The following is a 27,607-nucleotide window of genomic DNA, read 5'->3' as shown; positions in this document are numbered from 1 at the left end:
TGAATGTTAGTGAAGTTAAGAGTGTCTTACATGAAAACTGCAACTGAAAGCTTTGTTTTTGTGTGTAATTTATCTATAGTGTACTACAAAAAAACTGGTTAAGGGTAAATCACATTTTGAAAAGCTTTTGTAAATGGGCAACTTGACAAATTATTTTTAATTAAGTTTCTCTCTTTTTCGAAATTAAAGGTGCAACTTATATTCAGGCCAATTCGATGTGTATATAATTTATGATAACTATGAACAGACTTTGAAATTTGCCTACATCACACCAGGTATACTCAACTTATTTCACTGCCCCACACAGATGCTCATGTCCGGTGGAAGTCTCCTCTAGTTCCCCCACTTTTGGCCAGAAGCATTATTTCAGATATCACAATGTCATGACTCACAGCTTTGCACATATCGTACACTGTTAAGGCAGACACCGATACAGCAGCGAGAGCTTCCATCTCCATGCCCGTCTGCCCTCTACACTTTGCCGTGCCAGTTATAATCACACAGTTGAGAGCAGAGTCCAGTTCAATGTCCACAGCCACAGAGGCTAAAGATATGTTATGACACAGAGGGATAAGGCTGGACGTCTGCTTGGACCCCACAATTCCCGCCAGGCGAGCAACGCTAAGTACCTTCAGGCCATTTTCTCGTATGAGTTTCATCAGTTCGGGTCCCACAAAAACCTTTGCTCGTGCTGTAGCAGTCCGTTCTGTCACCATCTTCGAACCCACGTTGACCATTTTCGCCCTGCCAGACCGGTCAACATGAGTCCGACTTTCGGACTGTGCTCCCAAACTGCAGAAACGGTAAGAGAAGACAGAGGGCTGTGCTCTGTGTGTTTGTTTTGTTAGGAGTCCTGCATTGCACATAATGCTTGGGGCACAGGGAAGCAAAAGAAACTGTTTTCTAGATTCAGTCACTACACTCAAATTACGTGACAACAACTGAGACATCTGTGTATCCGACACAAACAGGGGCGAAATATTGGTATCTGAGAAGAAGTACTTTTGAAAATCTTGTTTCTGAAGGTTTAACAACTTCCGACTTTGTGCCTTCACAACATCACTACAGCCATCAAGTTCAGGGCCACCTGGAACAAAAATACAAGCTGTAACAAACAACTCTTCATAATCTGAAAATAGGTTAACTACAAAAGAATTTTTAAGCATTCGTGTTGAAACACCCCCGATTAATTCCTTTACTGGATTTTGGGTAATTTACCGAAGCCACCAAACAGTTAATTATTGTGATATATGACCGTGTGCTTAATGGATGAAAGGCTATTGGTTGTTCTGCTGTGGTTTCAGGAGTATTTCAACCGAATGCGGCTGTTCTGGGACGGAATAGCTAATGATTGAAAGTTTGTCTATTGTTAAGAATCACAAAGGTTGTGATGTACAACTGATGTATATTTCCTACTAACACACAAATTCTGAGGCAGTTGCTACCTTTGCCTTACACATCTAATTGTGGTTATCTCTTTTTATTGATTGCTGATTTTCAGTACTTTGTCACACGCAATGCTGATGGTTAACATTCACAACAATCCTCACTGCAATCCATGGTTGTTGCTGGCCGACACGGTTGACGTGAAACACGTAATTCGGCACTTGTCACTTTCTGTTTCTTATCACTTGCGAATCGGCATTAGTGAGAGTCAACCCCACGACGATCAGGGGGACGTGCTCACTCGTCATACTCCAGTGAATTTTACCATTTACAACTCACTCGACCACCATTCTTCCCCGTCTTTCCTGCTCTACTGCTCACTTGACACTCTACCATACTACTGCGCACTCAGCACTAGTCTCACTGCCTACTGCAGCGCTCGACAATCTACTCCTGTCCGCTATCGACCTGGGCGTCAGATACTAGCATCTTTGTTTGTGGAATCAGGGATCCCTTACAGTGTTCAAGACAAGTTCTTTGAACCTTAATGATCTGTGATGATTCTTTTCTTTCCTAAGCTAAGGTCGAAAATCTGTTTTGTCTGCAGAAGTGTGCAATATGAATATTACACAAAGTTGATAGGAACATCTCACATAAATCTCCTCAGTGGCTGTAGTTTTCACAATCTTGCAGGAGTGGATATAAGGGGAGGTCGTGGCAATGGTGAAAACTACCACCCACTTCCCAAACAACATATTATACTGGGGTGCACTTAAGAAGGCAGCAGTGTGGTGCATTCTGTGCAGAAAGAGATGGGGAATGCTTTATGGTGCTGTCTGTGTGTTCTCTCTCTCTCTCTCTTTCTCTTTGTCCCACGACTCACATTTCAGCCACTTCCAACCCTCGTATCTGGCACAGGCCACTGTGTCTGCTTCTGACTCTGCCTAGTAGAATTTATGCGGTCGGAAAGCTATCGCTGTTGCTTTCTAATGTAATACTTGTCATGTTTCCTTTATGCCAGCCATTGTGAACATTAATGGCTAAGTAACCTCATCATACCTAAATGCCTTGTATCGTACACGCACCCCAAAATGCACACTACAGACAGATGTGGCAGAATGACACGATGTCTTTATATTTTTTACTTCACCAATTTCCAAATGCACACATAACTTTTGGAGAAGGAGGTAGCATGGAAACAGAAGTGTGTCAAAAATGCCAAGTTCTTCCAGCAATGACAAGCTACATGTAATAAAGGACACTTTTCAGATGCTCGTGCTAGGGTCTGCCCACAAGGACATGCTTTTGGTCTGATTGACAACATTCCAGCCGGGTAAAGCTGCACACCACTGGGTTGAACATACCAGCTGTCAACAGATCCGATACAACAACAACAGAAAGAATGACTTCCCGAACACAGTTGGAAATCACTGATAGAAACAGTATTCCCCTCATTCACATGTGTTTGCAGACCTCTGCTCAGTCATAATGTTTATTGAAATAATGATGGTGAGCACACACTCTGACAGAGTTCAACTTCGTTGTTACATGGTTGTTCAGCTTTTTCCTTCTTTCCTCCTCCCTTTTCTCTTCCCAAAATCTTTTCATTCTTTGACTGTGTTCCTGTTTCCTTTGATATGTACATATTTTCTCTGTTTTCTTCCTTCCCTTTACTTCAAGTTTTATGTTCATAATTTTGATTCTGAATTTGTCTCTTTCATTCATCATTTCCATTCTGATTCCTGCTCGTTTTGGCATTCTTCTATCTCTTTAAACCAACTGGTTTTTTTGATTAAGGCATTTACTACATCCTAAATCCCTTTGTGAATCTGTCGCTGTTCATTGTGTGTATGTGTCCACAGAATGTTAGTCGGTGTTTTCTGATTGTGACTGAATCTGCCTCTGTGTTCTTATAATTCTCTGGTTGATCTCTTCATCCATATGCCATCTCTGTGCACTGCTCCAAAAAATTTTCTGAGGATTTTGCATTGTATTCTTTCTGCTTTGTGGTGCCTGGTCCACAGATTGTGGTCATTTCTGATGCGAAGAGTGCTTCTGATACTATAACTGTATTATAGCGCATGTGTTTGCCTTGTACTGAAATGTTTCTTTTATTACAGTGTGTCCATGTCAGTTTGTACACTTTATGAAGTTCTTTTGTTTGTTCTATGTTTTCTTCATTCTTTGATCCACCTATTTGTATTGTTACTATTATATTGAATAATTTAATATATTTTTGTGTGCTTATTATTGTTATTAAAATTGTAGATGTCTGTCGTATGCTAACAGCGACGTTGCTAGCGAGTTGCATTTTTGAGGGAAGCTGGGTGAGGGGGGGCGGAAACAATAACAAACTGTCACTCCCCCCCCCAAATAACCCAACCCTGGATGCCAATACATTTGCTCTGTATAGGTGTTTGTGTCCAGAAGTATGAGTCAATTTAGCAAAAAAAAGCAAAGGAAAGCTTCATGTTCTGGCCCACATAAAAACCAGATGACCAACCACAGTGTAATCCTCTGCAATGGCATCACTGAAAGCAGTATGGTGGGAGGGGGAGGGGGGGGGAGTCAGCACACCCTGTTCTGGTCACTGCCAGCTTTCTTGACCTCAGAGTCACTACGTCTCACTCCAACAGTTCCTCAATGGGCATCACAAGGCTTGGTGCACCTCGTTCCAGTCCTCCCACCAAGGAAAACCTCGGGCAGTACTACGGGTGAGTCGCAGCTGAGCAGCTGCCTTCCCCCTGTACCTGCAGTAGCTGCGAGAGGATATTTGTGTTACACATACGCTAAAACTGGTGTAGATGCCACAGGACACTCTTTGGAGTGTCACCTACAAGCACACGCTGCTACACACTTGACAGTGCTAGGTGGCCATGAGTTCTGGCTCAAAGTTCCTGCAACTGTGGTTGGAACTTCCCCAGTGTGACTCTCCCATTCTTTAATAGGGTATTTCAGTGTCCGGGGAACGTTCACATTGGACAACACTGTCCAGTACAGGCTGCTGTCTTCCACCCGTGCTCTCTTGCACTGAGCATTGCATCTTGCACAAGTGAGTCATAAGGACTCCCCTCTTCTGTATGTACACTAAAAAAGCAAAATTGTCTTTTCAGACGAAAAAGTAAAATTGTCTCATATCCACATTCTATCCTTAAAAGTATCCTTATGTCTGGGAGACGCAGATCCACCGAGCAGATCCCACCCGACGACCCGTAGCAAGACTGCAGCACAAGAGGCAGGAGTGCCATCTGTTCCCTTTGACGTTTCTGTCTTGCTTTGTCACCTATCAGTAAGTGATGAACCAGCTAAATCTGGACTTTGCTGCCACAAATCAAGAAGCAATGGCTCGGTGACAGCATGAGCTCATTGTCCAACTGACGGGTGGAAGCAACGCAACAGCAACAGCAACACCAACAAAAGTCACACCACCAGTGAATATACTAGAGAGGCCCTCAATACCACCGCAGTAGTCCTCGAGCTGGAAGTGACAGCTCCGTGGAACAAAGATGGACCTTCGAAGCTGGTGGGTCCAAAATGCAATCAGCAGCAACATACACGAACAACTGAGCCTACTGACTCACACGGCAAATGCAGCATGCTTTTACCAATACCAGTTCTGAGCATCGGTAATATGAGGGACCATACAAACAATTCTGCAGCACCTCAACTACACAACACTACCCCAGCCGCTACGCAGAACACTACACCGACTGGCTTCCCACTGGTCATAATACACAATTACACTTGCCTCGGCAAGCTAAAAAAGACATTTGTAGAATGTCACTCCCCACAATATACCAAACACAAAACTCACAAGGGACCATGTATCACTGTATGTATGCAACAAAACAGATTGCACAAATCTCCTGAAAATCGTCAAAGCTGGGGGAATTGAGTATCATAAATATAACACCCAAGGGGGGAAAACTCGAATGTACATCATGAAAGGAGTTGACACCACAACCCTCAATGACATTCTTCATGGTATAATCACAGCTCTCAGCTGGGACTGTGAGAGCATGAGATGAATTCTTGGATTCGTGACACACAGATTGCAGCCAAACTATTTAGTGGAGTTCGATGACACAGCTTACTCCTGCAACTTTCTGACGCAGATGCTCCTGCTTCACATGGTCGTAGTAGAAATATACACACTTCCGTGTGTCCCCCAACAGTGCCACCACTGCCAGCAGTTTGGCCATGCGGCACCCGATGTGATCTGGCACACGGTGCCGCAAATGCACTGGTAACCGTGTAGCACGACACTTTAAACTTGGTACAACTATCAAATGTACCAAATGTGGAGGGGTCCATGTGCAAACTACAGATGGTGTGCAGCATACAAAGAAGCTCTAAGGTGCAAAAGTGCCAAAGACAGACAAGTGGTAACCAGAACAGCTCCAAGACACTCCCCACCCCCCAACCAGTAAGGTGTGGAATCTCTTTTACTGGCATTGTCAGTGGAAGTGGATGAACTGAGGATGCACAGAGCTCCACAAACTCACGGCACACTCCCACAACAACAGAACCACAACCCACACCTGCAATGCTAGAAACTGCCCCTGTACTGATGACAACACTGCCGGTCCCAGACAACACCAAGTCAACTCTGTCTAGGCCAGATTGTGACACTTGTGATATCACAGAAGACACACCCAAACTAGGGCAACCACAAACACACGAAATAAAACAGAGGTACCCAAAAAACAAAAGAGGGGACACTATCACACCACAACAAATACACCAACAACAGACCAGACAAACATAGGAACACATTAAAAGGAACAATGTAACTGTAACTCACACTCTTGCCCCCCTCACCACAGCAATAACACAGGTGACCCCAGATGAAATACGAACCATGAATAACACACAAGCCAGCCCATCCAGTACACCAACATAAGGACCACCAGCCACCAACACCACCGCCAGCACCTTGGCTGACATAACAAACATTCTCACCACAATCAGAGGCATAGTGGAGACACTATACCCCACTCACATGGCTTAAGATCCTCTTGAGGCTCTTCATCGTAACACATGCACAAACTCATGACGGCTACACACAGCCAGTGCATGGCTGCTATACAAACTGCTATCACCACACTGCCCACACACCTCCATAGGTAATACACCACAAAACACAAACAACAGTACCTTGACCTAGATGCTGTTCTGGAATGCAGATGGGATTGGCAACAAAAGGGCAGAGCTAGCTGCATTTATGGAGGAGAAGGGAATCTGGAATGCTCTCATGAACGAAGCTGAGCTCCAGTCACACAAACAACTACTCTTCTCAAGATATTACATCTACTGTACTGACCACCTGAAGGCACAACTGTGGATGGAACAGCAATCTTCATATATTGAGACAAAGAATACACAAATATTAAGATCCCTGAACCTGAAAGACTAGAAGCCACAGCTGTTAGGGTCAAGTCAATTGAGTGAACACTACATTGATATCGATATACAATTGATCTGGTAATATCATAACAAGCGATATCAGCACAATACTCAACATAGCATAGTGACTAATAGCCACTGGTGATCTTAATGCTAAACACTCTGCTTGGAACTAACAAAGATCAAACACCAATAGCAAAAAAACTATGCGAACATGCACTGCGCCCAAACTACATTACACTAGTGCCAGCTGAGGTGACACTTAAAACAGGGAACAGAGACTAAATGTGATAGACATTAGATGTGATAGGCATTATAGTCACAATCAACATTGAAATTATACATGATTTGGCCTCATCAAACACCTGTAATACTTTACTCGCAAGAAACACAGCAGTATGATGAATCTCACAGGATACTGAGCTACAAGCGTGTGAATTGGGTATTGTTCAAGGAAATGCTTGAAAAGTCATATCCCACAAATTCCCAAAATTACACAAAGCAGGAAACTTGTTGAAGCTGTCAAAGCCCTTACCACCGCAGTTCAGGATGCAATAGCAGGTACCATTACAGTACTTATACCACAAGAATGCTCAATGGCCCTGCTCCCAGAAATACAGGGGCCAATGTCAATGAGAGATCATCTCGGGAGATACTGGATGTACAAACAGCATATTAGCAGGCTCCAGGGGATCATACAGGCTAAATTAAAACTTTTAAAACCACAAACTGGGACAATAGACTCGCAGGGCTGCACACCACATGACCTGGAGTGTGGCAAATAGCTGTCCACTCCACCAAGAAGAAATACTACACACCAAGTTTACAAATACCTTACAGACCAGCATACTCCATGGAGGGGAAGCATGAGCTGATGACCAGAACACTAGCAACATCATTCACACTGAATCTGACTCCTTCCAATCCAGCACTGCTACTTGAAATGGACCAGGAGGTTACATGGCCTGTAACCCAGCCCAAGTGCAATGTAACAATACATACTGCTACACATGAAATTACACAGGTTATTAAGCACAAAACAACTAGAAAAGCTCCTGGTCCCAATCACTTTCAAAACCATGTCACCCAGGAGTTTACGAATAAAGCTATAGAGCATCTCGCACATATGATGAATACCATTCTACAACATCAACACTTCCCTGTCCTGATGTTCAGGAAGCCAGGGAAATACCACTCCCTACCACAAAATTATGGAGCCATCAGCCTGCTGAGCTCCCTGAATAAGATTGTTGAGAAGATGATTCTCAAACATCTTACTATGCACTGCAACACCAATGACTCGCTGAGACTGGAGCAATTTGGATTCAGCAATCACCACTCCACAACACAACAACTCCTCCGTGTAGTAGAACATATTACACACACCCCCAACACCATAAAGCTACAGGAGCACTATTCCTGGTCTTCAGTCATTTACGGAACAATCGTCTCATTCGCAAACTCTGCACTGCTAGTCTCTCCGACGAGCTCGTACACCTTACACACTCATATCTCACTCACAGAAGCTTCAACACCGACATTCAGGGCAAACAGTCAACACAACACAGTATACAAGTGAGAGTACTCCAAGGCAGCATCCAAGGGCCCCTCTTGTTTAATCTCTACGTCAATGACTTTCCAACTGAACAAAACACAATGGCAACCATCTACGCAGATGACACTACCATCCTAGTGCAAGACTGGAAACCATCAGGCATAATTCACAACTGCAAACAAAACTGCCTAGCTGGAACGACAGTGTGTTAAAGCAAATGCTGACAAGTGTGAAGCAGTTCTGTTCACTGACAAACCATAACAACTGCACAATCATTAAGTGTTCTGGCATACCCACAAGCACTGGAATGAAAATTAAGATCGCAAGAGCAAAGAAGGCAGTGAACACACCGTCAGCGAATAGCCCACTGGCAAGGACCACACCACAATGGGACCAGGCCCCTAGACAAAGAGAATATAAGTGCCACTCCTGCCAGCCTCGGCCACTCAGTATTTGGACAGGATTAGGACAGTTTACGGACAGGCCTAGCGCAGAATGCTACAATAACAGTTATTAGTGATCCACAAGCTGTGTGTGAAACTTGCACGAACATTGTATATAGCAAAGGACTCGGATTTATACTGCATGTCGCCTATTGCTTGCGACACCATTGTAAATTCCAGGTCAAGCATTGTCAAGCTTCTTATTTGTAATAAAAACTATTAATGTTGTTTGCTTGAATTGTTGTATAGCATTTTGAGAATGCAGCATCCTTTAGGCACCCTATATGAGATGAGTGGGTAGGACCCCACATTAAGACTGCAGACAAATAACACTACACACACGCCCAATACGTTTCAGTGTGAAAGTCAAATACTTCAGTGACAGGCCAACTGAGCAAATGCAAGGCTCAAACAGTGTTCCTCTAAGCTCAACAGGTAAAGCACACTGAATAGGAGGATATCGAGGTCCGTGTACATGATACTGATTAGACCCATGATGATACATGCAGCTGCAGTCTGGGGTTACGTGGCTCTGACCGCCTGTGCCGCCTACAGGTGATACACAACGAAGTGCACCACAGTCCACACAGACTGTCGACCTTCACAGAGAATACTGCCTTGAGACTCACACACAGATATTCAAAAAACTCACCACACTACTGTACAGGAACTTGAGACACTCTGACAATCACTTCATTCTTAACCTGGGAAACTACGACCACAACCACGGGTGAAAACACAACTGCTGAAAAACACTTCTATCTAGGGACAATTAATCACCTGTGGACAGCACAAACTCACAGACAAAATAAACACTGGTGAATCCCTGCATTACAGCAAAACTAAATGGCATTGCCAGCTGCAAATATCTAGCTGACCAACTGGCAATACGGGAAAGCAGTATTGCACACTAAACATAAACATATCCAACCAAACCTCTTTATGGCCAATTGACCACTCGTATAATGACCTAGGCATGTTACAAGTACAGATGCTGCAGGTGGCCCAGGAGAAACTCAGGTGCACAGCCCAGGAGTACCCCTCCTCAATAGGACTGACACCCGTAAAGAGCTTAGGGTTAAGAAAACTGTTTTATATTCAGGTGCAACACCCTTTTAACATCTCCCAGCCAAAATTAGGAGCAATCTGGAAATCCCCAAATATTCAAATGTAAAGTAAAAAATGTTTTATTAGCCAGTCCACCAATAATTTACCTGGATATGTGAATTTACCTACCTGTCCCACCTCAGATACACAACGCACAAACACTTTCTAACAGAAAACCATATTTAGCCATGCAACATATTCTCTAGGAGCAGACAGGAATGGTAGATGGTTTACTCCACAGAGGGAAGCTGGCAGCAGCTTTGGAATGCCTTTTGAAGTGGTGATTCCATCATAATAATAGCCTATGTGCAGGTACGGTTGGTTCTCCACGGAACAGAAACTACTGTACTGTTCCCAACGTGGCATTGACAGCATAAAGGACATTGCACAGGAAGGAAGTATATGAATTTATCAGAATAAGTTTAGATGACAGTGTCCTGTGTAGAATTAAATGCCCATTTAGCATGAAGTATTAAATCAAAATAGTGGCAGAGCAGTTTAAGTAGCAGAGCATTGGCTTTTTTCAAGTAGTTGCTTCTCTGCATATTTATAAAAATAAAATGATGTAGAACTGATCCCCTTGAATAATGATTAATGTGAGCAGATTAGTAGTAGATGAAAATGGTTGTTAGTAGTTCAGTGGCACTTCTCACTTACTCGTTTTACACCCCTGAAGTCTCTCATCGGTGATGGAGCTGTTGGAATATTACATGTGAATGAATGGCTGAACTCGATAATTTTCAAAGTATTCAATATTCTTGTACAGTGCATTCAAAACAAAGTTATATAAAAATGAAGAGGGATGTGTACTTCATAAACTGGCTTGACAACAAGCACACAACGAAGCAGTGTGATGTAGCTTACTCAAGCACCTCAGTTTCGCAGGAGACCCTGAGGCAACAAGTACACGCATCATGTTTGCTCACTGTTTTTTATTGCCTGTGCTCGAGCACAGTATGAAATGTATTAATTTCCTTCTCCAATCTGTGGCTGCTTCCCATCTCTAATTAATTTGTCGTTAACAGGATGTTAATTGTAATATTCCCTTTAATGAACTCATTTTCAGCAAATTGCTAAGCTGGTAATCTTCCTTTTTGTATTGAATAATAATAGTAACTCTGACATTTACATGAAGAGGCATACCAGCAGCAGCAGTTAGCTGTCTTTTAAACTTCATTTGATGCATCCAGAACATTGGAGATATACTGCAACGTCAGTAGGACATATTTACTGAGAAAAATCATACATGACACACTTGCCTCCACTGAACGCATCCACACCCATTAATGTACAGGCAAAAATCCACAAAACCTAACATTCTAGAACTGGAACAAAATGAATAATATTTTTCAAATACAGTGCTTAAAAAAGTTTCACACTGCCCCCACAGCTTGCATACTTTGTCTTTAACCCATTTGTAGGCACATTTTTTGTAGCAGCCCTGTAAAGTTAATTGTTTTGGTATCATTTTAGAAGTTTCAACTAAATTTAATTTTTGATTATTTTATTTTTGTGATTTAGGAGCAAAAAACTATAGTAGTAAGTATACTTCCCACTGTCTTTAGTAAGCTGTTATGAGTTACTACTACATGTGAAAAAAAGGAATTTTCTGTTTTTATTTGACTATCTATTTTACAATCCTAGAAACTTCATTTAACACTGCTTAAAGAAACGAGCTGAGACAAGTCACAATAGCATATATTGCAGAATGAAACAATGTGTTCTGTTGTAACAAGTGACAACAGCACTGATGTCATGACAAACAGACACCAGTTGTTTAGCATATTATCACAAAAGGTCAACCACATCCAGAGGAGGTACAACATTTTCCCAAGAGCATAGTAAAACAACTAAATTAGTGGTAAGTATGGTCAGTTGGTGGTAAGTATCTTTTCTGCAGTCCAAAAAAGAAATTAATTTTGTGGTAAGTATATTCCCCTTGTATCACGGAAAAATTACTTTGGTAGTAAGCATACTTCCCAGTGGCCTTCAAAACAACATTATTTGGTGGCACGTATATTTGCAACTGCTTCTGAAAGGAACAAGTGACATTTAATGACAATTAAAAGCTACATTTCATAACAGACAGAAAGTTCAGCTGGTGCAGCAAACTAACATCAGGTGCCAGGTGCATACAGAGCTCGTATGATGTGTTCTCAGGAATACAGTAAAGAAATACAGTTGATGGGAAGTACACTTCCCACATCCTGTGAAATGGTTAAATCAGGAACTTCTCTCAAAATATATTGAGCGAGGTGGCACAGTGGTGAGCTCACTGGACTCACATTCAGGGCAACTAACAGTTAAAGTCCATGCATTACTCTCCTGTGGCAACCTGTTCATCTCAGAGTAGCCCTTTCAACCTGAGACAATGTAGGTCGAATGAATGACGATACAGCTACAGTAGTTTGGTGCGTGTGGTAAACTTAGCAGTTAAGCTTTACCACGTAGTCATTGCTATGCGTTAGGCTCTCCATCCATATTTATACTAGAGAGCCTTTTTCACGTGCGTCGTCTGGTTTGAATTGATTGCTTATTTTTCTTTGATCTGATAAGTGCCGTTCTCTTTGTTATAGGTGTTTCCGTCACTCTAAGCTCAAAACGCATTATCATACTGTGCCGTGCATTGTTTGTCGCATTCTGATTATGCGTGTTTATGGCCTGTCGCCGCTCGCGGGATGGCTTGCTTTTGCGCACGCTACTGCCGCTTACAATTAAAAAAAAAAAAAAGAGAGAGGAATCATCTCATCAGTGAAACAATGGCAAGAGACTGCTATTTGTTGTTACTTACACTGCTGGTTTCTTTGATAATGATCAACAAGAACCATATAATAGACTGCATATGATAGATGTTCCAAACGAAAGTTTAGCAAAAAATTTTCTCCGTTTGAAAATTTTTGGAGACGCCTCTTTAGTGCATTACATTCTGCACAGAAATTAGAGCCATCTTAGGTTTAAAAATCTAGTCAGTTGCCGTGCTTCATTTCTGACTATATCACTATTCAGCATAGGAATAATACGAATATAAACATGACATGATATATATATTCTTCCGCGTTTGCTGTTGTCTCACTCTAGTTTCATAGTTTATTAGGAAGACAGGATTTAAATGAGATAGCAGGAAACATGTAGGAATACATGGCAAAATGTTTACATTCGAATTATTCTTATGGTGAAGAGAATACTGGATGTGATTCACAATTCATAAAAGTTGCTATTAACAACCATCTCTTGTCACAGGTAGGACAAAAATTCAGAACGTAGACTTGGCCATATTGACAAACATCCCAAACAGTCTTCCAGTCGGATTTTCATAGTACATTGAAAGGCTGCAACATTCGGAGATGAAGAATACGGAATTTGTATTTACTTCGTTGGATAAAGTATGGAAATACAGTGGTTGAACCTTGGGGCAGAGAAAAAAGCTCATCTTCCACCCCCACCCCTGTTTTTTTTCAGTTTGTTTACTGACGCATAGGTTTTGGCGCCAGTATTTATCTTTGTGCCTGCAAAGCATGCCTGTGTAGTGCTACATATATTCGACGGCAGAAGTTAGTTGTGGCGGCACCTACCAACATCTTTCAGAACTTCCGCTTACTTTGCACTTGATTCTAAGCCGCAGGCAGTGTTTTGGATTACAAAAACCGGAAAAAAGTGCAGCTTAGATTCAAGTAAACACAATATGTCTTTTGTGAATCTCGGGAAGCATACTTGCCAACCACTTAGTGGTTTTACAAAGCTTTTGGGAATATATATTACCATCTGTAGATGTACCTGGTATCTTGTAATAGTACACTGTACCAGATGCATAAAAATTGCTACAACAAACAGTTTTTGTTTATTGTCAGATCACTACTATCGTCACTTGTGTAGTTGGAAAAAAAAATTGCCTCATTTTCACAGAGGAAAATACCAGCTCACAAAAGGGCTCTAGGAGAAATACACTACCACTACAGTTTTTGTACTAAACCACAAAAATAAAATTACAAAAATAAATAAATAAACAAACTGATCACATGTCCAATATAACATCAAAAAATTTGACGTTGCAAAGGGATTAAAGCGTTAATGCTTAAAGACTGCCCAAGCATTGTTACTTTACAGTAAGAATGCTTGTCAGCATGGAAAGTTACCACACAATTGGCAAACGCTACAGCGACATCAAATGAACATTCCACAGCCTTTGCAGTAACAAAATGTTAAAAATCAGCACTACAGAGATTGCTCAGAGCCAACAACAACTGATGACTGCTAACTTCAAATTATAGCTGACAGGTAATACCTCGGGAACTTACTGTAACTGCACTGTGACTTTTTTTGCAGATAATGGGGAGAGCTGTGTTGACTCACACGGTACACAACCATCTCAACACATTCAGTGGGGTCTCTAGGTGTCCATTATGTACTACAGTACAAACCCCCGAGGAATGTAGTGCACAAAGAATCGTGGTGTACATGGAAACCGGTGGATGGCAAGCGACAATCTTGTTAAGGAGCACTAGTGAGAAAATTTAGAGAAATGGCTGTTGACGCTGACTGCAGAACAATCTACTGCGACTAATAGGCATATAGACAAGTCATTTTGCCCTCACTCTGTTTGTGGTGCAATAGGAAAGGAAATTACTAGTGGTATTGTATTCCTTTCACAATAAGTGAAGCATTTCTTTGATACCTGATGATCCTTGTAGAAGGGTGCGGAAATGGCCAGGTACCAATGCATGTCTCAAGTGTGAAGACCCACAGATTCAGCACATAGTTGAGTCAGTCTGGTTTTGGTCTGGTGTCACCTATGGATATCAAATGCCTCTAACAACTAGTAAGTATAATTTGAGAGCTGTGCAGTATCAGAACTGAATCCTCCAACCTACTGTCTAGCCAACATAATGTCAAAATTTCAGCAATGGGTCTCTCGACTAATAGTGCACTATGGCATAGGTCCTGTTCTTAGCATGCATTTATTGTAATTTCCTGCTTAATGCAAAGTCCTAAGCAATTGGAAAAAAGCACGGTAATTCCTGTATATAAGAAGAGTAAAAAAATGGACCCACAACATTACAATCCAATATCCTTAACAATGGTTTGCTGCAGAATTCTTGAATGTATTTTCACTTTGATTTCCATGAGACAGAAAAGCTTCTGTTCACAAATCAGCACAGATTTAGAAATCATCGTTCATGTGAAACTCGACTTGCTCCTTTCTCACAAGATATCCTGCAAATCAGCGATGAAGGGAACAGGCAGATTCCACATTGCTGTTTCCAGAAAGTGTTTGCCACAGTGCGCCACTGCAGACTGTTGATGAAGGTCTGAAATTACAGATTAGGTTTCAAGATATGTGAATGGCTCGAGATGACTTCTTGTGTAGTAGAAGCCAGAATGTCGTCCTTGATGGTGAGTGTTCATCAGAGGCAGGGGTATTGGGGTTATTCTCAGGAGTGCCCCGGGGAAGTATGATAGGATCACTCTCATTCTCTATACAGGATGTTACAAAAAGGTACGGCCAAACTTTCAGGAAACATTCCTCACACACAAATAAAGAAAATACGTTATGTGGACATGTGTCCGGAAATGCTTAATTTCCATGTTAGAGCTCATTTTAGTTTCGTCAGTATGTACTGTACTTCCTCGATTCACCGCCAGTTGGCCCAATTGAAGGAAGGTAATGTTGACTTCGGTGCTTGTGTTGACATGCGACTCATTGCTCTACAGTAACAGCATCAAGCACATCACTACGTAGCATCAACAGGTTAGTGTTTGTCAGGAACGTGGTTTTGCAGTCAGTGCAATGTTTACAAATGCAGAGTTGGCAGATGCCCATTTGATGTATGGATTAGCACTGGGCAATAGCCATGGCGCGGTACGTTTGTATCGAGACAAATTTCCAGAACGAAGGTGTCCCGACAGGAAGACGTTCGAAGAAATTGATCGGCATCTTATGGAGCACGGAACATTCCAGCCAGACCTAGAATGACGAGGACACCTGCAATGGACGAGGCAATTCTTCGTGCAGTTGACGATAACCCTAATGTCAGTGTCAGAGAAGTTACTGCTGTACAAGATAACATTGACCACGTCACTGTATGGAGAGTGCTACGGGAGAACCAGTTGTTTCCATACCATGTACAGCGTGTGCAGGCACTATCAGCAGCTGATTGGCCTCCACGGGTACACTTGTGCAAATGGTTCTCCAACATTGTGTCAATCCTCATTTCAGTGCAAATGTTCTCTTTATGGATGAGGTTTCATTCCAACGTGATCAAATTGTAAATTTTCACTGTCAACTTGAGTGGGCTGACGAGAATCTGCACGCAATTGTGCAATCACGTCATCGACACATATTTTCTGTGAACGTTTGGGCAGGCATTGTTGGTGATGTCTTGATTGGGCCCCATGTTCTTCCACCTACACTCTATGGAGCATGTTATCATGATTTCATACCTGTGCTGCTAGAACATGTGCCTTTACAAGTACAACACAACATGTGGTTCATGCACGATGGAGCTCCTGCACATTTCAGTCGAAGTGTTCGTACGCTTCTCAACAACAGATTCAGTGACCGATGGATTGGTAGAGGCCGACCAATAGCATGGCCTCCACACACTCCCAACCTCAACCCTCTTGACTTTCATTTATGGGGGCATTTGAATACTGTTGTCTACGCAACCCCGGTACCAAATGTAGAGACTCTTCATGCTCATATTGTGGACGGCTGTGATACAATACGCCATTCTCCAGGGCTGCATCAGCGCATCAGGGATTCCATGCGACGGAGGGTGGATGCATGTATCCTCACTAATGGAAGACATTTTGAACATTTCCTGTAACAAAGTGTTTGAAGTCATGCTGGTACATTCTGTTCCTGTGTGTTTCCATTCCATGATTAATGTGATTTGAAGAAAAGTAATAAAATAAGCTCTAACATGGAAAGTAAGCGTTTTCGGACACATGTCCACATAACATATTTTCTTTCTTCGTGTGTGAGGAATGTTTCCTGAAAGTTTGGCAGTACCTTTTTGTAACATCCTGTATAGACTGGTGGTCCAAAACATTATGACCTGCTTAATAGCTTGTTTGTCCATCTTTGGGACAAAATACATCACTGATTCTGCGTATCAGGGATCAGACAGCTTGTTGTTAGGTTTGAGGAGGTATGAAACATTAGATGTCTACACACAGGTCTTGTAATTCACGTAAATAACATATCACTGATTTGCATACGTGGTAATGATGCTTGATAGCGATCCAGATGGGTTCTTTAGGTTTACATCAGGCAAATTTGTCCACCAAGACATCAACATGACGTCACTATAATGCTTTTCAAACCTCTGTAGCATGATTCTGGCTCTGAGACACAGACATTTACACTGCTGAAAGATTACATCGCTGTCGGGGAAGACATCAAGCATGAATCAGAGGCTGAGACGGTTCTGCGACCGTGTGGGCTGCAGATTCCTCGACTTGCGCCATAGGGTGGTGGGGTTTCGGGTTCCGCTGGATAGGTCAGGAGTCCACTACACGCAACAAGCGGCTACACGGGTAGCAGGGGTTGTGTGGCGTGGGCTGGGCGGTTTTTTAGGTTAGATGGCCTTGGGCAAGTACAGAAAGGGCAACAGCCTCAACGGGTGCGGGGCAAAGTCAGGACATGCGGGGACCAAGCAGCAATCGGTATTGTAATTGTCAACTGTCGAAGCTGCGTTGGTAAAGTACCGGAACTTCAAGCGCTGATAGAAAGCACCGAAGCTGAAATCGTTATAGGTACAGAAAGCTGGCTTAAGCCAGAGATAAATTCTGCCGAAATTTTTACAAAGGTACACACGGTATTTAGAAAGGATAGATTGCATGCAACCGGTGGTGGAGTGTTCATCGCTGTTAGTAGTAGTTCATCCTGTAGTGAAGTAGAAGTGGATAGTTCCTGTGAATTATTATGGGTGGAGGTTACACTAAACAACCGAACTAGGTTAATAATTGGCTCCTTTTACCGACCTCCCGACTCAGCAGCATTAGTGGCAGAACAACTGAGAGAAAATTTGGAATACATTTCACATAAATTTTCTCAGCATGTTATAGTCTTAGGTGGAGATTTCAATTTACCAGATATAGACTGGGACACTCAGATGTTTAGGACGGGTGGTAGGGACAGAGCATCGAGTGACATTATACTGAGTGCACTATCCGAAAATTACCTCGAGCAATTAAACAGAGAACCGACTCGTGGAGATAACATCTTGGACCTACTGATAACAAACAGACCCGAACTTTTCGAATCTGTATGTACAGAACAGGGAATCAGTGATCATAAGGCCGTTGCAGCATCCCTGAATATGGAAGTTAATAGGAATATAAAAAAAGGGAGGAAGGTTTATCTGTTTAGCAAGAGTAATAGAAGGCAGATTTCAGACTACCTAACAGATCAAAACGAAAATTTCTGTTCCGACACTGACAATGTTGAGTGTTTATGGAAAAAGTTCAAGGCAATCGTAAAATGCGTTTTAGACAGGTACGTGCCGAGTAAAACTGTGAGGGACGGGAAAAACCCACCGTGGTACAACAACAAAGTTAGGAAACTACTGCGAAAGCAAAGAGAGCTCCACTCCAAGTTTAAACGCAGCCAAAACCTCTCAGACAAACTGAAGCTAAACGATGTCAAAGTTAGCGTAAGGAGGGCTATGCGTGAAGCGTTCATTGAATTCGAAAGTAAAATTCTATGTACCGACTTGACAGAAAATCCTAGGAAGTTCTGGTCTTACGTTAAATCAGTAAGTGGCTCGAAACAGCATATCCAGACACTACGGGATGATGATGGCATTGAAACAGAGGATGACACGCGTAAAGCTGAAATACTAAACACCTTTTTCCAAAGCTGTTTCACAGAGGAAGACCGCACTGCAGTTCCTTCTCTAAATCCTCGCACAAACGAAAAAATGGCTGACATCGAAATAAGTGTCCAAGGAATAGAAAAGCAACTGGAATCACTCAATAGAGGAAAGTCCACTGGACCTGACGGGATACCAATTCGATTCTACACAGAGTACGCGAAAGAACTTGCCCCCCTTCTAACAGCCGTGTACCGCAAGTCTCTAGAGGAACGGAGGGTTCCAAATGATTGGAAAAGAGCACAGATAGTCCCAGTCTTCAAGAAGGGTCGTCGAGCAGATGCGCAAAACTATAGACCTATATCTCTTACGTCGATCTCTTGTAGAATTTTAGAACATGTTTTTTGCTCGCGTATCATGTCATTTCTGGAAACCCAGAATCTACTATGTAGGAATCAACATGGATTCCGGAAACAGCGATCGTGTGAGACCCAACTCGCCTTATTTGTTCATGAGACCCAGAAAATATTAGATACAGGCTCCCAGGTAGATGCTATTTTTCTTGACTTCCGGAAGGCGTTCGATACAGTTCCGCACTGTCGCCTGATAAACAAAGTAAGAGCCTACGGAATATCAGACCAGCTGTGTGGCTGGATTGAAGAGTTTTTAGCAAACAGAACACAGCATGTTGTTATCAATGGAGAGACGTCTACAGACGTTAAAGTAACCTCTGGCGTGCCACAGGGGAGTGTTATGGGACCATTGCTTTTCACAATATATATAAATGACTTAGTAGATAGTGTCGGAAGTTCCATGCGGCTTTTCGCGGATGATGCTGTAGTATACAGAGAAGTTGCTGCATTAGAAAATTGTAGCGAAATACAGGAAGATCTGCAGCGGATAGGCACTTGGTGCAGGGAGTGGCAACTGACCCTTAACATAGACAAATGTAATGTATTGCGAATACATAGAAAGAAGGATCATTTATTGTATGATTATATGATAGCGGAACAAACACTGGTAGCAGTTACTTCTGTAAAATATCTGGGAGTATGCGTACGGAACGATTTGAAGTGGAATGATCATATAAAACTAATTGTTGGTAAGGCGGGTACCAGGTTGAGATTCATTGGGAGAGTGCTTAGAAAATGTAGTCCATCAACAAAGGAGGTGGCTTACAAAACACTCGTTCGACCTATACTTGAGTATTGCTCATCAGTGTGGGATCCGTACCAGGTCGGGTTGACGGAGGAGATAGAGAAGATCCAAAGAAGAGCGGCGCGTTTCATCACTGGGTTATTTGGTAACCGTGATAGCGTTACGGAGATGTTTAATAAACTCAAGTGGCAGACTCTGCAAGAGAGGCGCTCTGCATCGCGGTGTAGCTTGCTCGCAAGGTTTCGAGAAGGTGCGTTTCTGGATGAGGTATCGAATATATTGCTTCCCCCTACTTATACTTCCCGAGGAGATCACGAATGCAAAATTAGAGAGATTAGAGCGCGCGCGGAGGCTTTCAGACAGTCGTTCTTCCCGCGAACCATACGCGACTGGAACAGGAAAGGGAGGTAACGACAGTGGCACGTAAAGTGCCCTCCGCCACACACCGTTGGGTGGCTTGCGGAGTATCAATGTAGATGTAGATGTAGATGAAGGGACATAGGTGATTCACAGCTGTCAGCATGTCTTCGATTACTACATGCAAGTGCAGGAGAATGTCTCCCAAGCATAATGCTGCTCCCACCAGCCAGCATCCGTGGTGTGCTGCACATTTGGAGCTGCCATTCACCCCGATGATGGTTTTTGTGGAGACACCTACCAACCTAGTGTAGCAAAAATGGGATTCACCCAAAGAGCCAACATTTCCATTGATTGATGGTTTAATCCGAATGGTCCTGTGCCCACTGCAATCACAACTGATGATGTTGTTGGGTAGACATGTGAACATGTAGGAGTGGTCTGCTGCGGAGCTCCGTGTTCCAGAATTTACAATGAACAGTGTGCTATGGAACACTTGTGCGTGCACCAGCATTGTGCTACAAATCACCATCTATCCACATTGCAGCCAGACATGCCTCCAAACCCCAAGTACTGTGAAGAGTCATGTATGTCTAACCATTTAGCACCTAGTGATAGACAGCTCATGAACATTTGACCAGCACTGCCGCTTTTGAGATGTGTGTCACAGGCTCAGCATAATAATAATCTGCCATTTATCAAAATCACTTATCTCAACTGATTTCCCCATTTGCAGCCCATATCTTCCCTAAAGTGAGCCCCCATCTGCGTCTGCTCTATTTACATATTTTTGTTACTGCATCACATGCCCCCAATGCCACCAGGCAGCATCCAACTCGCAGTGGGCAGTGGTCATAATGTTTTGGCTAATAAGTGTACATTAAGGATCTGACAGCCAATGTGGCCAGCACTATGAGGCTGTTTGCTGATGACGCTATTGTGTATGAGCAAATGTCGCCATTGAGTGACTATAGGAGGCTATAAGATGACTTGGACAAAATTTGTGATTGGTGAGATGAATGGAAGCTTACTGTAAATATAAAAAAATGTAGGTTAATGCAGATGAGAAGGAAAAAAAAAATCCCATGATGTTTGAATACAGCATCAGTAGTATGCTGCTTGACAGTCATGTCAATTAAATACCTAGGCATAATGTTCCAAAGCAGTAAAACATGAAACAAGCAAAATTGGTTGTAGGGAAGGCAAATGGACAAATTGGTTTATTGCAAGAATTTTAGGAAAGTGTAGCTTATCTCTAAAGGACACAACACTAGTGTGACCCATTCTTTAGCATTGCTTGAGTGTTTGGAATCTGCACGACATTGGATTAAAGGAAGACATTGAACCAATTCAGAGATTTGTCACCAGTAAGTTTGACCAGCACATAAGTATTATAGAGATGCTTCATGAACTCAAATAGCAACCCCTGGAGGGAAGATGATATTCTTTTCACAAAACACTATTAAACTATTTAGGTACCTCGCACTTGAAGCTGACTTTAGGTCGATCCTACAGCGACCAATTTACAATTCATGTAAAGGCCACAAAGACAAGAGAAATTAGGGCTTGTACAGAGGTATATAGACTATCATTTTTCCTAGCACTATTTGTCAGTGGAACAGGGCAAGAAATTACTAAGGTGGCTTGTGGGGTATGTACGTAATTTTAATCAGCATGATAGATACATTTTTGTACATGTTTACTTTCAAGGAACTTTGTTGTGCTGTTCTTTTTTAATAAAAACAAATACAAAGCTCGTGTGGGGTATGTACGTAATTTTAATCAGCATGATGGATACATTTTGTACATGTTTACTTTCAAGGAACTTTGTTGTGCTGTTCTTTTTTAATAAAAACAAATACGAAGCTCGTGCTTATTCACTCCATTCCTGGCTGATGAAAGTATCTATTGTAATTATCATCTTTCTCATGTTCCCAGTACCTCGGAAACTCTCTGTCAATTGCATTTCTTTTTATTTGGCATTTATGGTGTGGACATCTTGGAATTCACGAGCATCTATTCTGTTATCAGAAACATTACATTCTCTTCAGACCATTCTGCTGCTCAAAGATCTTGAGTTGAAGACAAAAGTTCACTGATGAAACACCAGAATTTAGCTCTTTCTCTCCTGCTCTCACCAATGCAGAGATGATGGAGACTTCGTTTGACAGTTCATCGAAGGACTGATAATGGGCAGAACACGAGTGAACACCTGTGAATGCTAACCAAATGCAACAGAATGGTGTCTGCTTGTGCTCAGCTACTGTTCAGAGCCACAGAGAATTCTTGTTCATTTGTGTCCGCTCCAGTGAAAAATGAGTTTCAGACCTGCAGTCCAGTCTTTTAAGTTTAGTAGGCAGATGGATCAGTCATGTTTTGGGCCAGTATGGTATACAGATGTCTGACACATATCATTTCTAATGAGGCTATTTGAGGGCTGTGCAATTTGATGACAGGATCCTCGAAACTACTGACCTGTCATATAGTCGACATTTGGATGATCATTGGTTGTGTTTCAAGATGACAATGCACAAGTACACCATGGGATATGAATGATGGAGGAAATCAAAGTCAAAATGAGGGCAGCTCAGTCTGTATTATTGTAAAATATTAGGAGAGAGAGAGTCACGGACATGATATGCAAGTTGAGATGGTAATCACAAAAAGAAATACTTTTTTGCTGTGGCAAGATCTTTTCACAAAATTCCAGTCTCCAACTTCATCCTCCAAATGCAAAAACATTTTAATTTTCATAGCACTCACCTTCATAGGGAAAAATGATCGTTATAATAAAACACAACAAATCAGAGATCACACAAAGCAATTTAAGTGTTACTTTTCCCCACACATTGTTCAAGAGTGGAACGGTAGAGAAACAGTATGAAAGTGGTTTGATAAATCCTCTGTCAGGCACTGATTTGTGAAATGCAGAGTAGTCATATAGATGCAGACATTTCATATCCCATAAGCACGGTGGTTGTGGTGGTCTAGTGGGTAGCGCACTAGACTCCAATCAGGAGGTCCTGGGCTCGATTCCCCATAAAACATAAAAGTGGGGATTTTTCCTTGTTCCAGTGACTGCAGGATCGCCCCAGGTGACACCAACCTGCTATCAGATGACTCCTGGGGATGTTTCCCAGGGGTAGAAGGAAGCTGGGGTGATAGGCCATAACCCTCTCCCTCCTAGTGCCACGGTGAACAAAGGCTGCACCCTACCTGCTGTCAGGACAACAGCCCAGTCACTGCCTGCCATCATAGACCTTACTTTAACTTTTATGTTGTATGCGTCTGAACAATTACTTTAACACAGTACAAATACAGAAATGAACAAGACCAGAATAATTAACATATTCTGTTGGATTTTCTGTTGCGGCTATATCATAAATTAAACAACAACAGAAAGACATCTTCAATCAATTTTCTAAAATTCATGACATAAAAGTATTGTATAAATCATTAAAACTCTACTGTACTCTATCGAAATTGTAATACTCCTGGGTAGACGCCAACGTTAGCATGCAGCTAGAGCCAGTGTTGACATGATTTTTAGGCTGTTGTCCACATCCAACTAGATGAATAGCAGACTGGTATGCACACCCCACATCAGTTACATGATCCTCAAACATTTTGAAAACATTGTCACACTTTCACACACGATAATATTAGATACATACAGATACAGGGTACATACCTTTCACCCTGGTGTGGGTTGGAAGGTTGGGGGGGAGGGGGGAGGTGGCATGGAAAGGGCATCTGGCCACAATTTACCACTAATACTGCCAAATCCACATTAACATGCTGAGACTGTGATAGCAGGGGATAAAGACTAAGAAAAAGAAAAAGTAAAATGTATCAAAGTTGTGAGGTAAAAGTTTGTGCCCACTGCCAGAAGAAAATTCACTCCAGATTTAATGTTGCAACAGTGCATATGGAGTACATGAAATGATCACATTTACAGATCAATACTGCAAATGCTTCTCAGCTAGCATGTATCGACCCATGCCAAAACACACACATTAGTATGTGGTGTAGCCCTCACTGGTGACAATGCAGGCACTGACTATAGCATTCAGTCGATAGTACAGATGGCAAAAACTGTCCTGAGATAAATTATGTCACACATGCTCAATCTGTTCAGATAGTTATGTAAGAGTTGTTGGTTGACAAGTTGCACGAGTCACTTCTCATTCCATGTTCCCACATGTGCTCGGTTGGAGACAAACTCGTAGAACATGGTGGCCCGGGAAGTCACTGTTCATCTTTCTGAGAACACTGAGTTTCGTGGGCAGTGTGTGGGTCAACACTGTACTGTTGGAACAGTACATTACCTTCCAGTTGCAAGAATGCAAAAATAACGGGTGTAACATCTTTCTGTATGTACCAAGTGCAGAAACACCACAGACGAATGAGAGTTGTAGTTTATCGCACCCCAGACCATAAGGCCTGGGGTGGGGCCACTGTATCTTGGACTAATGCACTCTACAAGAGAGTGCTCACCAGATTTATGTCATTTGCTGATACGACCATCACTTGTCTGCGAGCGGAATCTGCTTTCATCACTTACAACCATGGCGTGCCATGCCATCCTCAAAGAGATCCTCTGATGGCACCACTCGAACCATGCATGTCAGTGCTGAGGCACGATTGGAAGACGGGATAGATGTGTGCACGTCCGTAATGCAACTGGCAATAACTGCTTCGCAACAGTTTGTGTTGACACATCTGGGCCTCACAAGACCTTTTATCTGTGCTGTGGTAGCCGTATGATCTGCAACTGCTGCCCTTTCAGTACAACAATCCTAGTGAGCATCTGTGCTGTGTGGATGTCCAGAACCTCGACTACGTGTGTGAGAATGTTCACGTGACTACTGATACTAGCAATGTTGCATAACTGACGCAGCACATCCAACTTGTGTGGCAATTCCCCCGAAAGGACCATCCTGCCACTCGGAAGCCCACAATTTTACCCCTTTTTAAACTCACTCGTTGGCCATAAGAATCACGAGTGTGCCTTCCTGGCATGGTTGCCTGCTTGCTTCACATGTCTGCATCACACTGGCTGTGAGCATTTCCTATTAAAGGGTAGACACATATAGCACTCTGATAGCTATGCCATTACACTATCTGTTGGCGGATGACACTGAAACCATTGCCAGTACATCTACTATTCCCAGGTGACATGTGTTGTCATCAGAACAAAATTGACATTGTGTTTCCAGGTGTACAATATAAGCTGTATCAGCAGAAACATGTGACTAAAAAGATGCTAGCCTTACATTATTCTTGCACATTATCATTATCTTTGATGTTAATATGACAAGAAACATGAAAAATGCAATATTGAAAGTGAAGTTCATGGGAGAGATCTATGAACCGTTCAAAGTAAAGACAGGAGTGAGGCATGAGGATGGCCATCACCCACTCTATTTAACTCAGTTTTGGAGAAAATAATCAGGACATGGGACAAAAGAGACAGATGGGTGAAGACTGAACTGTCGCCCTCCAAGTGCCGTGCCAAACAAAGACTGCACTCTACGTGTAGTCAGATCATGTCACACACCACACCATGACTTTCGAAATATATATGCACATGTAGATAAAATGTCTGGCCTTTGCTGATGATATAGCCATCATAACAAATAACAGAAAAGAAGACAAAAAAGCTCTACAAACTCTTTATCAAATCTCAATCAAAACGGGACTACAAATCTCAAATGAAAAAAACTTGTACATTGACACAATGTAAAGAGACAGACACCCACTGGTAACAAAGTATGGGAAGATATCACATGAAGAAAGTTTCCAGTGCATGGAAGAGATTACACAGAAAATAAGACTGAACTCAACATCCAATGAAAAAAGAATCACAAAACTACATAAGGTATTCAGACTTATATGGAACAATTATAACAAAAGAAGTTTTTCCATCAATGCCAAATTAAGACACTGTAGTACAGTAGTTACCACAGGCCTTGTACACCTCAGAACAACAGCCATGAAGGGAAGAACAAAAATCAAAGAGATGGAAAAACAGAAGGAAAGATCTACAGGCCAGTTCAGAGAGAGGGGATCTGGATAAACATATTGACAAAAGAACTGTACAAATACAAACAGAGGATTAAAAACAGCACCAGGTAAAGAAGGACAAGGTTCTAGAGACACATACAAATTATGCACAAAAACAGACTTACCAAGAATATTTTTTATATAGTTATGACTAATAAAGTGAAAACCAACTGGGTATAGGAAACCATGGAGGACCTCAAGAAACAAAACATCTCCACAGAAGACATCACAGACAGGAAAAAATACAGAGTAAAAAACTGGAAAACAGAGATTTCAGCAGATATTGAAAGAGAAGAAAATGGGGAAGAACGGTACAGAAGAGAGGAAGAGGAATCACAATGAATATATGAGAAGTTTTTGAAAGACAAATGAAATAGACAAAAAAAAAGCCTTGAAAATTGATGGTGCTCTCCTTAAGGGGGTATTAATTAACAATAATTCAATATAATAATAATAATAATAATAACAATAACAATAATAAGAAGAACTAAAAGAAAAATATAGACAAAGACTAACAGAAATACTGAAAACAGAATTGACAGCAAGAAACAAGACAAAAGCTATAAATACTTATGCCATACCAATATTGACCTACTCATTTGGAGTAGTGAAATGGAGTAACACAGACCTAGAAGCACTCAATACACTTACACGATCACAATGCCACAAATATAGAATACATCACATACATTCAGCAACAGAAAGATTCACATTAAGCAGAAAGAAAGCAGGAAGGGGATTTATCGACAGAAAAAAACTACATTATGGACAGGTAGACAATTTAAGAAATTTCTTTCTAGAATGAGCAGAAACTAGCAAAATACACAAAGCAATCACTCATATAAATACATCGGCTACACCACTGCAACTTCATAACCACTTCTACAACCCTTTAGATCACATAACATCAACAGATACGAAGAAAGTAAATTGGAAAAAGAAAACACTTCATGGCAAGCACCCGTATCATCTAACACAGCCACACATCGATCAAGACGCATCCAACACATGGCTAAGAAAAGGCAATATATACAGTGAGACAGAAGGATTCATGATTGCAATACAGGATCAAACAATAAACACCAGGTATTACAGCAAGCATATTATTAAAGATCCCAATACCACAACGGATAAATGCAGACTTTGTAAACAACAAATAGAAACAGTAGATCACATCACAAGCAGATGTACAATACTAGCAAATACAGAATACCCCAGAAGACATGACAATGTCGCAAAAATAATACATCAACAGCTTGCCTTACAACATAAACTTTTAAAACAACATGTTCCTACATACAAGTATACACCACAAA

General features: G+C 41.9%; 1 pseudogene; it reads right to left on the bottom strand.

Annotated features, from left to right (window-relative positions):
• Window positions 1-311: 311 nt before the first annotated feature.
• Window positions 312-27,607, bottom strand: part of LOC124616670 — a 104,924-nt pseudogene continuing 77,628 nt past the window's right edge.

This window comes from Schistocerca americana, chromosome 5 (assembly GCF_021461395.2).
Source record: "Schistocerca americana isolate TAMUIC-IGC-003095 chromosome 5, iqSchAmer2.1, whole genome shotgun sequence".
Taxonomy (NCBI): Eukaryota; Metazoa; Arthropoda; class Insecta; order Orthoptera; family Acrididae; genus Schistocerca; species Schistocerca americana.
The sequence above is the reverse complement of the archived record's forward strand: the minus strand, read 5'-3'. Positions and strand labels throughout refer to the sequence as shown.